General features: G+C 36.7%; 2 long non-coding RNA genes across 2 annotated transcripts; both read right to left on the bottom strand.

The window, feature by feature from the left end:
• Positions 1 to 721: 721 nt before the first annotated feature.
• LOC142174735 (uncharacterized) lies at positions 722 to 4013 on the bottom strand. The gene is made up of 4 exons (XR_012703782.1): positions 3276 to 4013; positions 3075 to 3186; positions 2526 to 2967; positions 722 to 874 (listed from the first exon to the last, which is right to left on the bottom strand). It is a non-coding gene; the product is annotated as an uncharacterized LOC142174735 (long non-coding RNA).
• A 566-nt stretch (positions 4014 to 4579) lies between these two features.
• Positions 4580 to 8359, bottom strand: LOC107792756 (uncharacterized). Its single transcript, XR_001649606.2, has 2 exons — positions 7568 to 8359; positions 4580 to 5406 (listed from the first exon to the last, which is right to left on the bottom strand). It is a non-coding gene; the product is annotated as an uncharacterized LOC107792756 (long non-coding RNA).
• Between the last annotated feature and the right edge of the window lie 1587 nt (positions 8360 to 9946).

Genomic DNA, 9946 nt, shown 5'->3' with positions numbered 1-9946 from the left:
ATGAACCCACTACTAGAAAATAGGCCTATGGCAATGGCAGGTAAACCGTTGCAATTGATAGGCCAACCGTTGCCATAGCTGTATTGGAACGGTTCAGCGATCGTGACATCCGCTCGCGTGCCAATAGATCTACAACAACGGTTTTGGCAACAGTTGACCGCACCGTTGCTATAGATCAAGCTATCACAACGGTTTTTCTTTTGTCTGAAGCAACGAGTGTTCATTTCAACTACAACGGTTGAAAACCGTTACCATATAGTTTATGCAACGGTTGTAAACTGTTACCATATTATTTACTACAATGGTTGGAAACTGTTACAATATAGTTTATTGCAACGGTTATGTATGCTATTGCAACGTTTATTTACAATTATTGTAACAGTTTCATTGCGCTACCGTAACGATTTTGTTTCTATTGCATCAGTTTCAACTGCCAATTGCATCGGTTTGTCACACTTTATGGAACGGTTTGCAAGACCTATCGGAACGGTTTAGAATGTATATGTCAACGACATTTGTGCTTATTGCAACGGTTCTATTAGGCTATTTTAAACGTTTAATTGACATTACTACCTGAAAATATTTGTAATTATAACCTGAAAATTATATAAATAAAAAGATAAAACACTTCATAATCTTTCATATCCAATAAGCTAGGAATAACGATAATAGCAAAATGTTTTAACCCAATTATATAAGTTTTACAGTTCAACACTTCAAAAGTTAAAGTTTCAAATGTTATAACAAAAGACTCCAAGAATATCGACAATAACTCAAAGTTCTTCTTAAGTAATGTCTAGATCTTCACTATCTCCATCTTCCCTTTCTTCAGTTTCTCCACATTCTCCATCTTCCCTTTCTTCAGTTGCTCCACCTACAAAAGAGAATAAATAAAGTCATTAAATAAAAATGGGTATAGTAGAATTTTCTCTAATTGTAACTTTGTAAGTAGAGAATGGGTTGGTCTCCTGACACATCAAAGGTGAGGATGAAGATGGTGTACGCCAGCTCAAAAGACAAATTCAAGAGAGAATTAGATGGAATTCAAGTTGAATTACAAGCAAAGGATCCTAGCGAAATGAGCCTTGAAATTATAAAGTCGTGAGCACTTTGAATCTCATCATATATGCTGCAGCCTCCCCTCATTAATGCTAGCTGTTGCATTTTAGTGTTTTTAATTTCCTGTGTTGTTTGATTATGTTCAAGTCATACAGTAAACTTGTGATGGCTTACTAAATTACCTTGCTATGTAGTTTGTATGTATGCTCCAACAGCTCAATGTAACTTGTGTCAATTTCATATTTTCAGCAGACTGATCATCTCTGAATATCATATTCAACTTCTCAATCAAATTTTACTACACTAGAAATGTATCCAGGACTTTTGTTTCTGTCTTTCTTTTTTTGGGTTATAATTGAAGTACTAGTTCTTGGTACCAACCATATACTAGCAACAAACTGCTACAGCAAAATAAATGCTTGAAAGTAGGATACACCCACCCATGGAAGAGAATAAGGTTCAAAGATCATTAGATCTACTGAACTAGTTTGTACAACCACCAGGGTGAAACTACTAACGTGCAGCAGGCATTCTTTCATGTTCTATCGAAGAAAAGTACAAGAAGAGCTCCCAAAAAATAACGACAAAAATTAGGGGCCCCTTATAGCATAAAGATTTTGTTTTGGGGTAGAGCTAATATATTGATCACACCCAATTATGTCTTTTAAAAAAGGACTAAGCAGTCGTTACAAATATAATCTAATTTACAAGTCCGGAATCGAATCCCAAGGGAATTAACTTACTAATCACGCCAACTAGTTTCACAAGAATTAAAGTAATCAAGTTGGAGAATATTAAAACATAGTGTTCTTTCCACTTCCTTAAGGTTGTAGGTTGGGGGGACTCATAAGAATTAAAGTAATCAAGATAATATATCTCTCTGATAGACTCATAATAAAGTATACTTTATGTATTTTATGTTATTTACTATGAGTCTATTGATAGTACTAATATATTATCTCTTGTTGTTCTCTTGAGCCGAGGGTCTCCTGGAAACAGCCTCTCTGCCCCTTGGGGTAGGGGTAAGGTCTGCGTACATATTACCCTCTCTAGACCCACTTGTGGAATTATACTGAGATGTTGTTGTTGTAGTGTTATTTCCACTTCCAAGCCATTGCACAACCAAACACTCTGCCCATGCACCAAGAAAAACTAAAAGATCTCAAATTTAACCTCATTGGCTGAAAATTATAATAAAAGAATTTAGCCAACACCACAGCAGGCTACACAGGAAAACTAAAAGGCTCTCAAATTTAGCCACATTGGATAATATTAAATTAGGAAAAAATGAGCACTTAGCCCCACAACAAACTTGTATAGAATAATGCAATACTTTCACCAAAAAAAGAATAAGAAATTTCATCAACTAGCACGGTTAAAAGCCTTATCAGAGAGAGCAGTGGCAGAAAAGCAACAGAAGGAGAAGAAGAAGAAGAAGAAGGAAGAGAAGAAGAGTACATACTGACCTCGATTATTACTCCCAGTAGATAAATGATTGATTAGTTGCACATCAACTTGTTATGCAGAGGAAGCATCTCCACGTGAACGAGCATTGAAAGCTAGCATGTTGGGATCAACCTGTAAGTCTGGATTGAGACTCTTAAGTTGTGAAATGATGTTAACTGCAACTTATAGTTCCATGGCATGTTTTTGTTTATTGAACTTTTCATGTATTCTTTGTTGCATCCTTTCTTCCATTTCCACTATTTTTTGTTGCAGCATCTCATCGGTAGAACTTGAAGAGGTTCCAATATCTCCCACTTTTCTTTTTAAGGAAGTCTTGGTAACCCCATGGCCGTACAATCTTAGGCGTCCTGGATGATCAGGTCCCATGACGGATGCAAACGCGTCAACTGATTGACTGCCATCTTCAGTTTATTGTGTTGATTGTATTCTATCCATTTCAGCCTACAAGACCAAATTGAGTCAATTTTAGATTAGAAATTATATAAAATTGAGTCAATAACTAATAACAGACAAATGATATCAACAAACTTTAAATTAGTAACTCGTACAATTTTATTAAGAGTATCTGCAGGCCTTGTATACTCGATCGTGCTTTCTTTTTCTTGTAGCCACAAATTTGTCCTTACTTGATAGAGGTTCAGAAGTTTCTTTCTTTTTTTCCTGGTTACATAAAAAGTGGTATAAAATAGTTCAGATTATGCATAGCAAGTTCATATTTAAAAGAATAATAAGAAAAAAAAATATCAAACCTCGTATATTCTAGCAAAACGTTTTTTGCCAGCAGTGTGTAGATATTTCAACTTTTTGCGATTCTCAATGTTGGTTTCTTTCATTTTCTACAACAAAAAAGAAACATTGAGGATACGGTCGAATATACATTGTAAGTGTCTAGCCAACACTATGATGAGATGATGCTATCATGTACGTACTGTCAAATATACACTCAGAGTGCTATCATGCACATTCTGGTTCTGAAAAAAATTTGCCAGCATTTCTGCACTTTTTGGACGTTTAGGCTGAAAGCTGTTTTTGACGAAGAAAAGGCTGGTTTAGAACCTTAGTTTGCTACTGAAGAAGTGTCTAAAATAGAAGACTCAGTGATTTGGGTTTTTTAATTGAAAAAGACTCGTTTGGGCCTTTTAATTCAAGAAGCGATCGCTTCTTCCACTCCCAACTGCTTCATTGCTTCTCGCTTTTTAGAGAGAAGTGGTCGCTTTTCTGTACCTGAGCCGCTTTTAGTTGGGGTAGCGACCAACCCATCGCTCCGCTTCGCTTCTCGCTTAAAGCGAGGAAGCGGGACGCTTTTTTTAACACTGCACTGAGTATTCCATGATCACTAGTTGTATCTCTTACCCTCTGCGTCTCTCAGTACTTGTAACTGTATGTGGTTAATGCTTTATTGGCGGGAGACTTGTCTTTGTCTAATTATATTTTTTGATTAAGTAGTTTAAACATCTTAACTGTTCCTACTTCTAGTTTAAAATCAGAACAGTTCTTACTTCCTAGTTTAGATGTTGCATGTTGCATTTAGGAAGGGATTAGCAACTCAATTTAATGCATTGGGGCATGAAAATAAAAGATGTGTGCAAGTTATCCATAAATAAAGTACCTAGCGTAGTATAGCACATCATAGTTAAAAATTTAACCAGATTATGAGTTTCCTTCACAAAATGCAACCATAATAATTAAGCTGAAGAGCAACTATATTTCTCGCCTAAGAACATGCTTTCTATATAAACAAAAATCAGACATTCTAAGCAAATCATGGAACAATATTCAGTTTTACCTCGCAGGTATCAGAGCTCCAATATCTAAGAAGTTTCCTAAATTGAGAATCCGGAACATCAACCGGCCTATTCTCTATTCGAAGTTCGTCATTCTCATAGGGTTCAAAATGGTCTTTATATAACTAGTTTTTGTACTTTCTTCAAGCATTTGAAATTGATTGAAAAACCCACTTTTTTGCACCTTCGTGAATGTCATATTTTTCCTACAAATTTAGAGCAGTTAGGTTGGTGTAAACAATATGAAATATCCACATACACCGATTGGATATTGCGAATTTCAAACCTTGACATATTTCTACATATCTTCTTTTGTCTCAAGTTTCCTCCAATTAAACACATTAAGAGGACAAAGGTCGCATTCCTTGCCAATATACCAAGGAAGCTACCCAACTCATTTACATCATCATCAGTAGGACCTATGGGTTGATTGTTCTCATTTAGCACAATTTGCTTGCGCTCTTTCCTACCATGAACACTTTTCATCTGAGTTTTTCCTCTTTTTCGTTTTTTCGGCAGAAGGACCTACATTAATATGAAGTAAGAATAATCACCAAAAGTCATTACGTTATTGAATTTGACGATTGAAATCTATATGTTCTTGTCTTGTTCCTCGGATTGCTCGTTTGTTTCATGATTGGAAGAATCCTCAACTTGTTCTTGTACCGTTTGTGAAGTACGAGGGGTGGAATCCAATGGTAGTTATTGCAATTTCTTACGTACTGCTTGTGATGCAAGAGAGGTAGAGTTCAGTGGAATTTGTTGCACTTGCTCATGTACTGTTTGTGCTAGTGCAGAAGTAGAATGCAAAGGCAGTGATCCACCTGTAGCAGTGGAATGCTGCAATTGTTCACGCACTGCTTGTGATGCAGAAGGTGTAGAGTTTAGTGGCATTTGTTGCACTTGCTCATGTACTGTTTGTGCTGGTGTAGAAGTAGAATGCAGAGGCAGTGACCTTGGAGCTTTAATACTCTATTTGTTTTCAATGACGAAACCTTTAGGTTTCGCAAAGATGCAAGCGATCCAGCTGCAATGCATTTTGTTAATTTTTTTATTTTTACTAGAGCGCCCTTCCAGATTCATGATCCGCTTTCCTCTGTTCAAAATTAGATACACATGAGAGCCAAAAAGTATTTTAACACAAACAATATAATCAATTGATCATTAAAATGCTTTTCTTTCCTAATCTGCAAACTTAAATGCTATTCCTAGTCGCGCCCCATTTCAAAATAATTAAAAGGAACAGAAAAATGTGAACGCATAGAAGCTTTGGTCAAAGACAAATGACAGGTCTTTATCTTTTAAAGTGAGCCCAACATACTAGTAAAAATTGTTACTGAGGACCAAGACCACAGAAAGCTCAAATGCAAAAGCTATCCAATTTAACATGTTAACAGGTTTTCACGAAGAAACGAAAGCAAATAACAGCAGGTAATCACATAGCACACAAGCATGAAATATCCTTTATCTCAAGTAAGCCCGTTTCACAATTACATTCCGTTATTACATGGTATCTGGATAGGGCTTATAACTAGAGCCTACGAAATTAACTGAACTTCAAACTTTGGCAGACTCCTCATAGACTCTTATGAGCTTTTCTAATCCCCCTGTTACCCAAACTCAGGTGTGAAGAGTTGAACTTTGGGCAAAACTATTAGGTCTAGGCCCTGCAACCAAACAGAAGCAACAAACGCACCAAGAAAGCAGACAACTTGGACTATTTTCCAAAGAATTTTTTTTACTATTATTAGTTAAATCATTATCTTCTAAATACATAATGTATAGGTGAATATGTCCAAGTTAAACCAAGTCAAGAAGAAAAACAACAATAGAAACTTCAGATTTGTAACAGAAGCATGCATGAATGGCGTAGGTCCTAAAAAACATGATATTTAAGTGATTGAATTGAACTCAAACATCCCATCTTGTAGTATTCAACAGCAAGTAAGTTCTATTAAGTATAAAGTCATGATATCTAAATGACTAAAATCCAAATAGTTGGACCTAAGAGGTGACTTCTAATGTACAGCGAATCAGGGATCCATACGAGGGGCACAACACATAGGGGTTAAGTGACGTACCTGGTTATTATATTGGCATAATTTCAATGAGTGTCGTATGGCACTCAGCATCTCGGCGTGGCCAAGAGTTTTACAGAATACAAAACTAAAGAGAGGGACTAGTCTATTCTAACAACAACCAACACGTTAAGGAATCATAATGCGTCGTTCAGGAAGCTAACTGGTTTGTGGAGTACCAAATTCATAAAAGAAATCAAAAGTCGAGTGAAATAAAAGAAACCAAACTTTTCTTTGGCTTGCAACAAGCAAAGAAGTAGCCGAAGAGCAATGAATACAGCATATCACAGTAAAAGAAAAGTTATGGTAGTGATGAAGAGCAATGATCAAAAGACCTCCTTTAAGCTCAAAATTTACAAGTATTTATACTTGTAGAAAGTTAGTACTCAAGTAAATTAGCAGAATATAATTTAAGGCTGCAGATTAGGAAAGAATAGTGTCTACTAAATTGGATCATTACAATGCTTTAGGTTGAGGAATTTGAGAGCATACACTTGAATACTGATCTCAAATTACAAGCAACAAAGTTTCCCAAGCAAATCCAGATTTTCAGCAGCTTAATAGAGGAGAAGCAGAGTAGAATTTGTGGCTCAGTTGTGCAGAACACTTAAACCAAACAAACAGCTAATTTAGATAGCTCAACCAAAGTATCCCTAATTAGTCCCTGAATGTTAGCAGTTGTCAGGGGCAGAAAATTGTGACTCAAACAGTGAAGTGGAATGGGAAACTCAAGAACAAAATTCAATTCAACAGCTATGAGGATACTCCACAAAATAATTCATTAGCAACTTCTAGTCGACTTATGAATTCAAACTCAATCAATCCCAACAATGAGTCCAAAGTATTTCAGTCAATACCAATTCCAGAATTCAACTAACAACAATGAATTAGAACTCCAACAACAAGAGAAACTATCAAGTCGAACTCACAAAATCAGTTCAACAATCTCCAAGAAATTTTACAGCAAATAGTTTCAACCAATGGCAGCCTCAAGTCGAACTACGAATTCAGTTCAATACTCAAAAAAAATCAAGCTTAAACTACGTGAGTCGAATTCACAGATTCAAATTGATCGATCACAAATAATAGTAATGAAGTTTAGTCTTCTATTCGATTAATCAATCACAAATCCCTCAGAATCCAGAAAATGACACAAGTTTAAGCATAGAGAAATCATACCTGATGCGTCGAGGAGTGCATAGGCTACGCAATAGCTTCAGGCACTCAACTCCAGAAATTTGAAGCTGTTCTTCGAGCTTCAGCACCAGAAATTTGATTGTCGAGCAATCCTCAAACAAATGAACCCAAGCTTCAGCCACAACTTGTCGACACCAATTAGAATAATACCCCAAAACCAATTTGTTCAGACACTCACAAAAATAACGAATCCTAGGTCGTCTTCTCCGTTAACCCGCTTAGCAACTTTGAACCAACAATTTGTTTAAAAATAATTCCAAAAATCTTCAAATACCCAAAATCCAACTTTGTTTACATATTCAACCTTTAATAAAATACCACGAGAATTTAGCCATCGACACTAGTATATCTGAAGTGTAAAGACAGATGTCAAACTGACTAAAGGATTATAGAACGAGTTTATATAGATCTAAAACGTGATATATAATACCAAATTTATTTCGCTTGAACTAAAGAATAAGGCCAGATATCTCGATTAAGAGCCAGAAAATGCAAAGAGAGCAACAAAAATCTTATTACCTTCGTATTTTTGGGTCTCCGAATTGTTTCTCCTTAGTTTGTAAATGATTATGGAGACTGGAGAAAATTGAGGGTTTTTTAGGGCATCGGAGAGAGATATGGGAGTATCGGAGTTTTTAGCAGTGTATCAGTGAAGAAGAAGATTTTTGGAGAGAGAGAGATGGGGGCGGATATCAGTGAAGAAGAAGAAGATGACTCGGTGTTTTTACTTTGGAGGTATTGGCTAGCAGAGGGGGTATCGCAGTTAATGGGGAAATTAAGTGCCAAAAAAGTTTTTTATTTAATACTTTGATTATTAAAATTACTCAAAAATAAAATAAATAGGGGTTGTTTTGAAGGGTTTAACAAAATTCAGGGGGGAAAATAAGGAGGGAAAAAATAACCGTTTCAATAGATTTTTTACAATAAAAGCATTCCCGTAGATAGTTTTATTGGGACGGTTTATATAACAGTTGCGCCAGATGAATCTATGGCAACGGTTGTTTTACAATTGCAACGATTCTATAGTTAAAGTGTGCTGATATCACCTAAATGCTACTGTAACAGTTATAACCGTTAAAATAGCTGTTGCCATAGGCACATTTTCTGGTAGTGACCAATGACTGTGACATGTAATGGGACAACGCAAAAAACGGACATTGATTTAGATGAAAATGACATACCAGATGAGATTGTCAAAGAAGTTGAGAACTTTGAGAACAGACCTAAGTCCAACCTGGACGAGACCGAAATTATTAGCCTCGGAGATGCAGAAAACGTTAAGGAAACACGAAACAGCGTTCCCCTATCGCTATCAGAAAAGGAAGAAAACATAGAGCTTTTAAAGGAATATGAGGACATATTCGCCTGGTCGTATGATGACATGACTGGTCTGAGTATGTCTATTGTGGCTCACAAACTACCAACCGATCCAACGTGTCCACCAGTAAAGCAAAAGCTCAGAAAGTTCAAACCTGATATGAGTCTGAAAATCAAGGAAGGAGTCACCAAGCAGGTCAAAGATAAGGTTATCAAGGTAGTAGAGTACCCGACATGGTTATCCAACATCGTACTAGTGCCAAAGAAGGATGGGAAGGTCAGAGTCTGTGTACACTACCGGGATCTCAATCGGGCCAGTCCGAAAGACGACTTCCCTTTGCCAAATATACACATCCTGATTGACAATTGCGCCAAGCATGAACTACAGTCATTTGTAAATTGTTTCGCTGGTTATCATCAGATCTGGATGGATGAAGAAGATGCTGAGAAAATGACTTTCATTACGCAGTGGGGAATATACTATTACAAGATGATGTTGTTCGGCCTGAAGAATATAGGGGCCACCTACATGAGGGCCATGACTATCATTTTCCATGATATGATACACAAGGAGATATAGGTATATGTAGATGATAATATCATCACATCCAAGAAGGCCAATGATCACATGGAGGATCTGAGGAAGTTCTTCAATTGATTGCGAAGATACAACCTGAAACTGAATCCTGCAAAGTGCGTATTCGGTGTCCCTGCTAGGAAATTGCTTGGGTTTATTGTGAGTTTCCGAGGAATAGAACTGGATCGGACAAAAGTCAAAGTTATTCAAGAATTGCCACCGCCAAATAACAAGAAGGATGTAATGAGTTTCTTGGGGAGGCTCAACTACATCAGCTGATTTAGAGCACAATCTACAGTTATTTGTGAGCCAATCTTTAAGATGTTGAAAAAGGACGCCGCTACCGAATAGACTGATGACTGCCAAAAGGCCTTCGACAGAATCAAGGAGTACCTATCAACACCACCAGTCTTAGTCCCGCCTGAGCCAGGTAGACCCTTATTACTCAATCTTGCAGTATTTGATGG

The sequence above is a fragment of the Nicotiana tabacum genome, chromosome 3 (assembly GCF_000715075.1).
Source record: "Nicotiana tabacum cultivar K326 chromosome 3, ASM71507v2, whole genome shotgun sequence".
Taxonomy (NCBI): domain Eukaryota; kingdom Viridiplantae; phylum Streptophyta; class Magnoliopsida; order Solanales; family Solanaceae; genus Nicotiana; species Nicotiana tabacum.
Note: the sequence above shows the minus strand (reverse complement) of the source record. Positions and strands in the feature narration are given on the sequence as shown.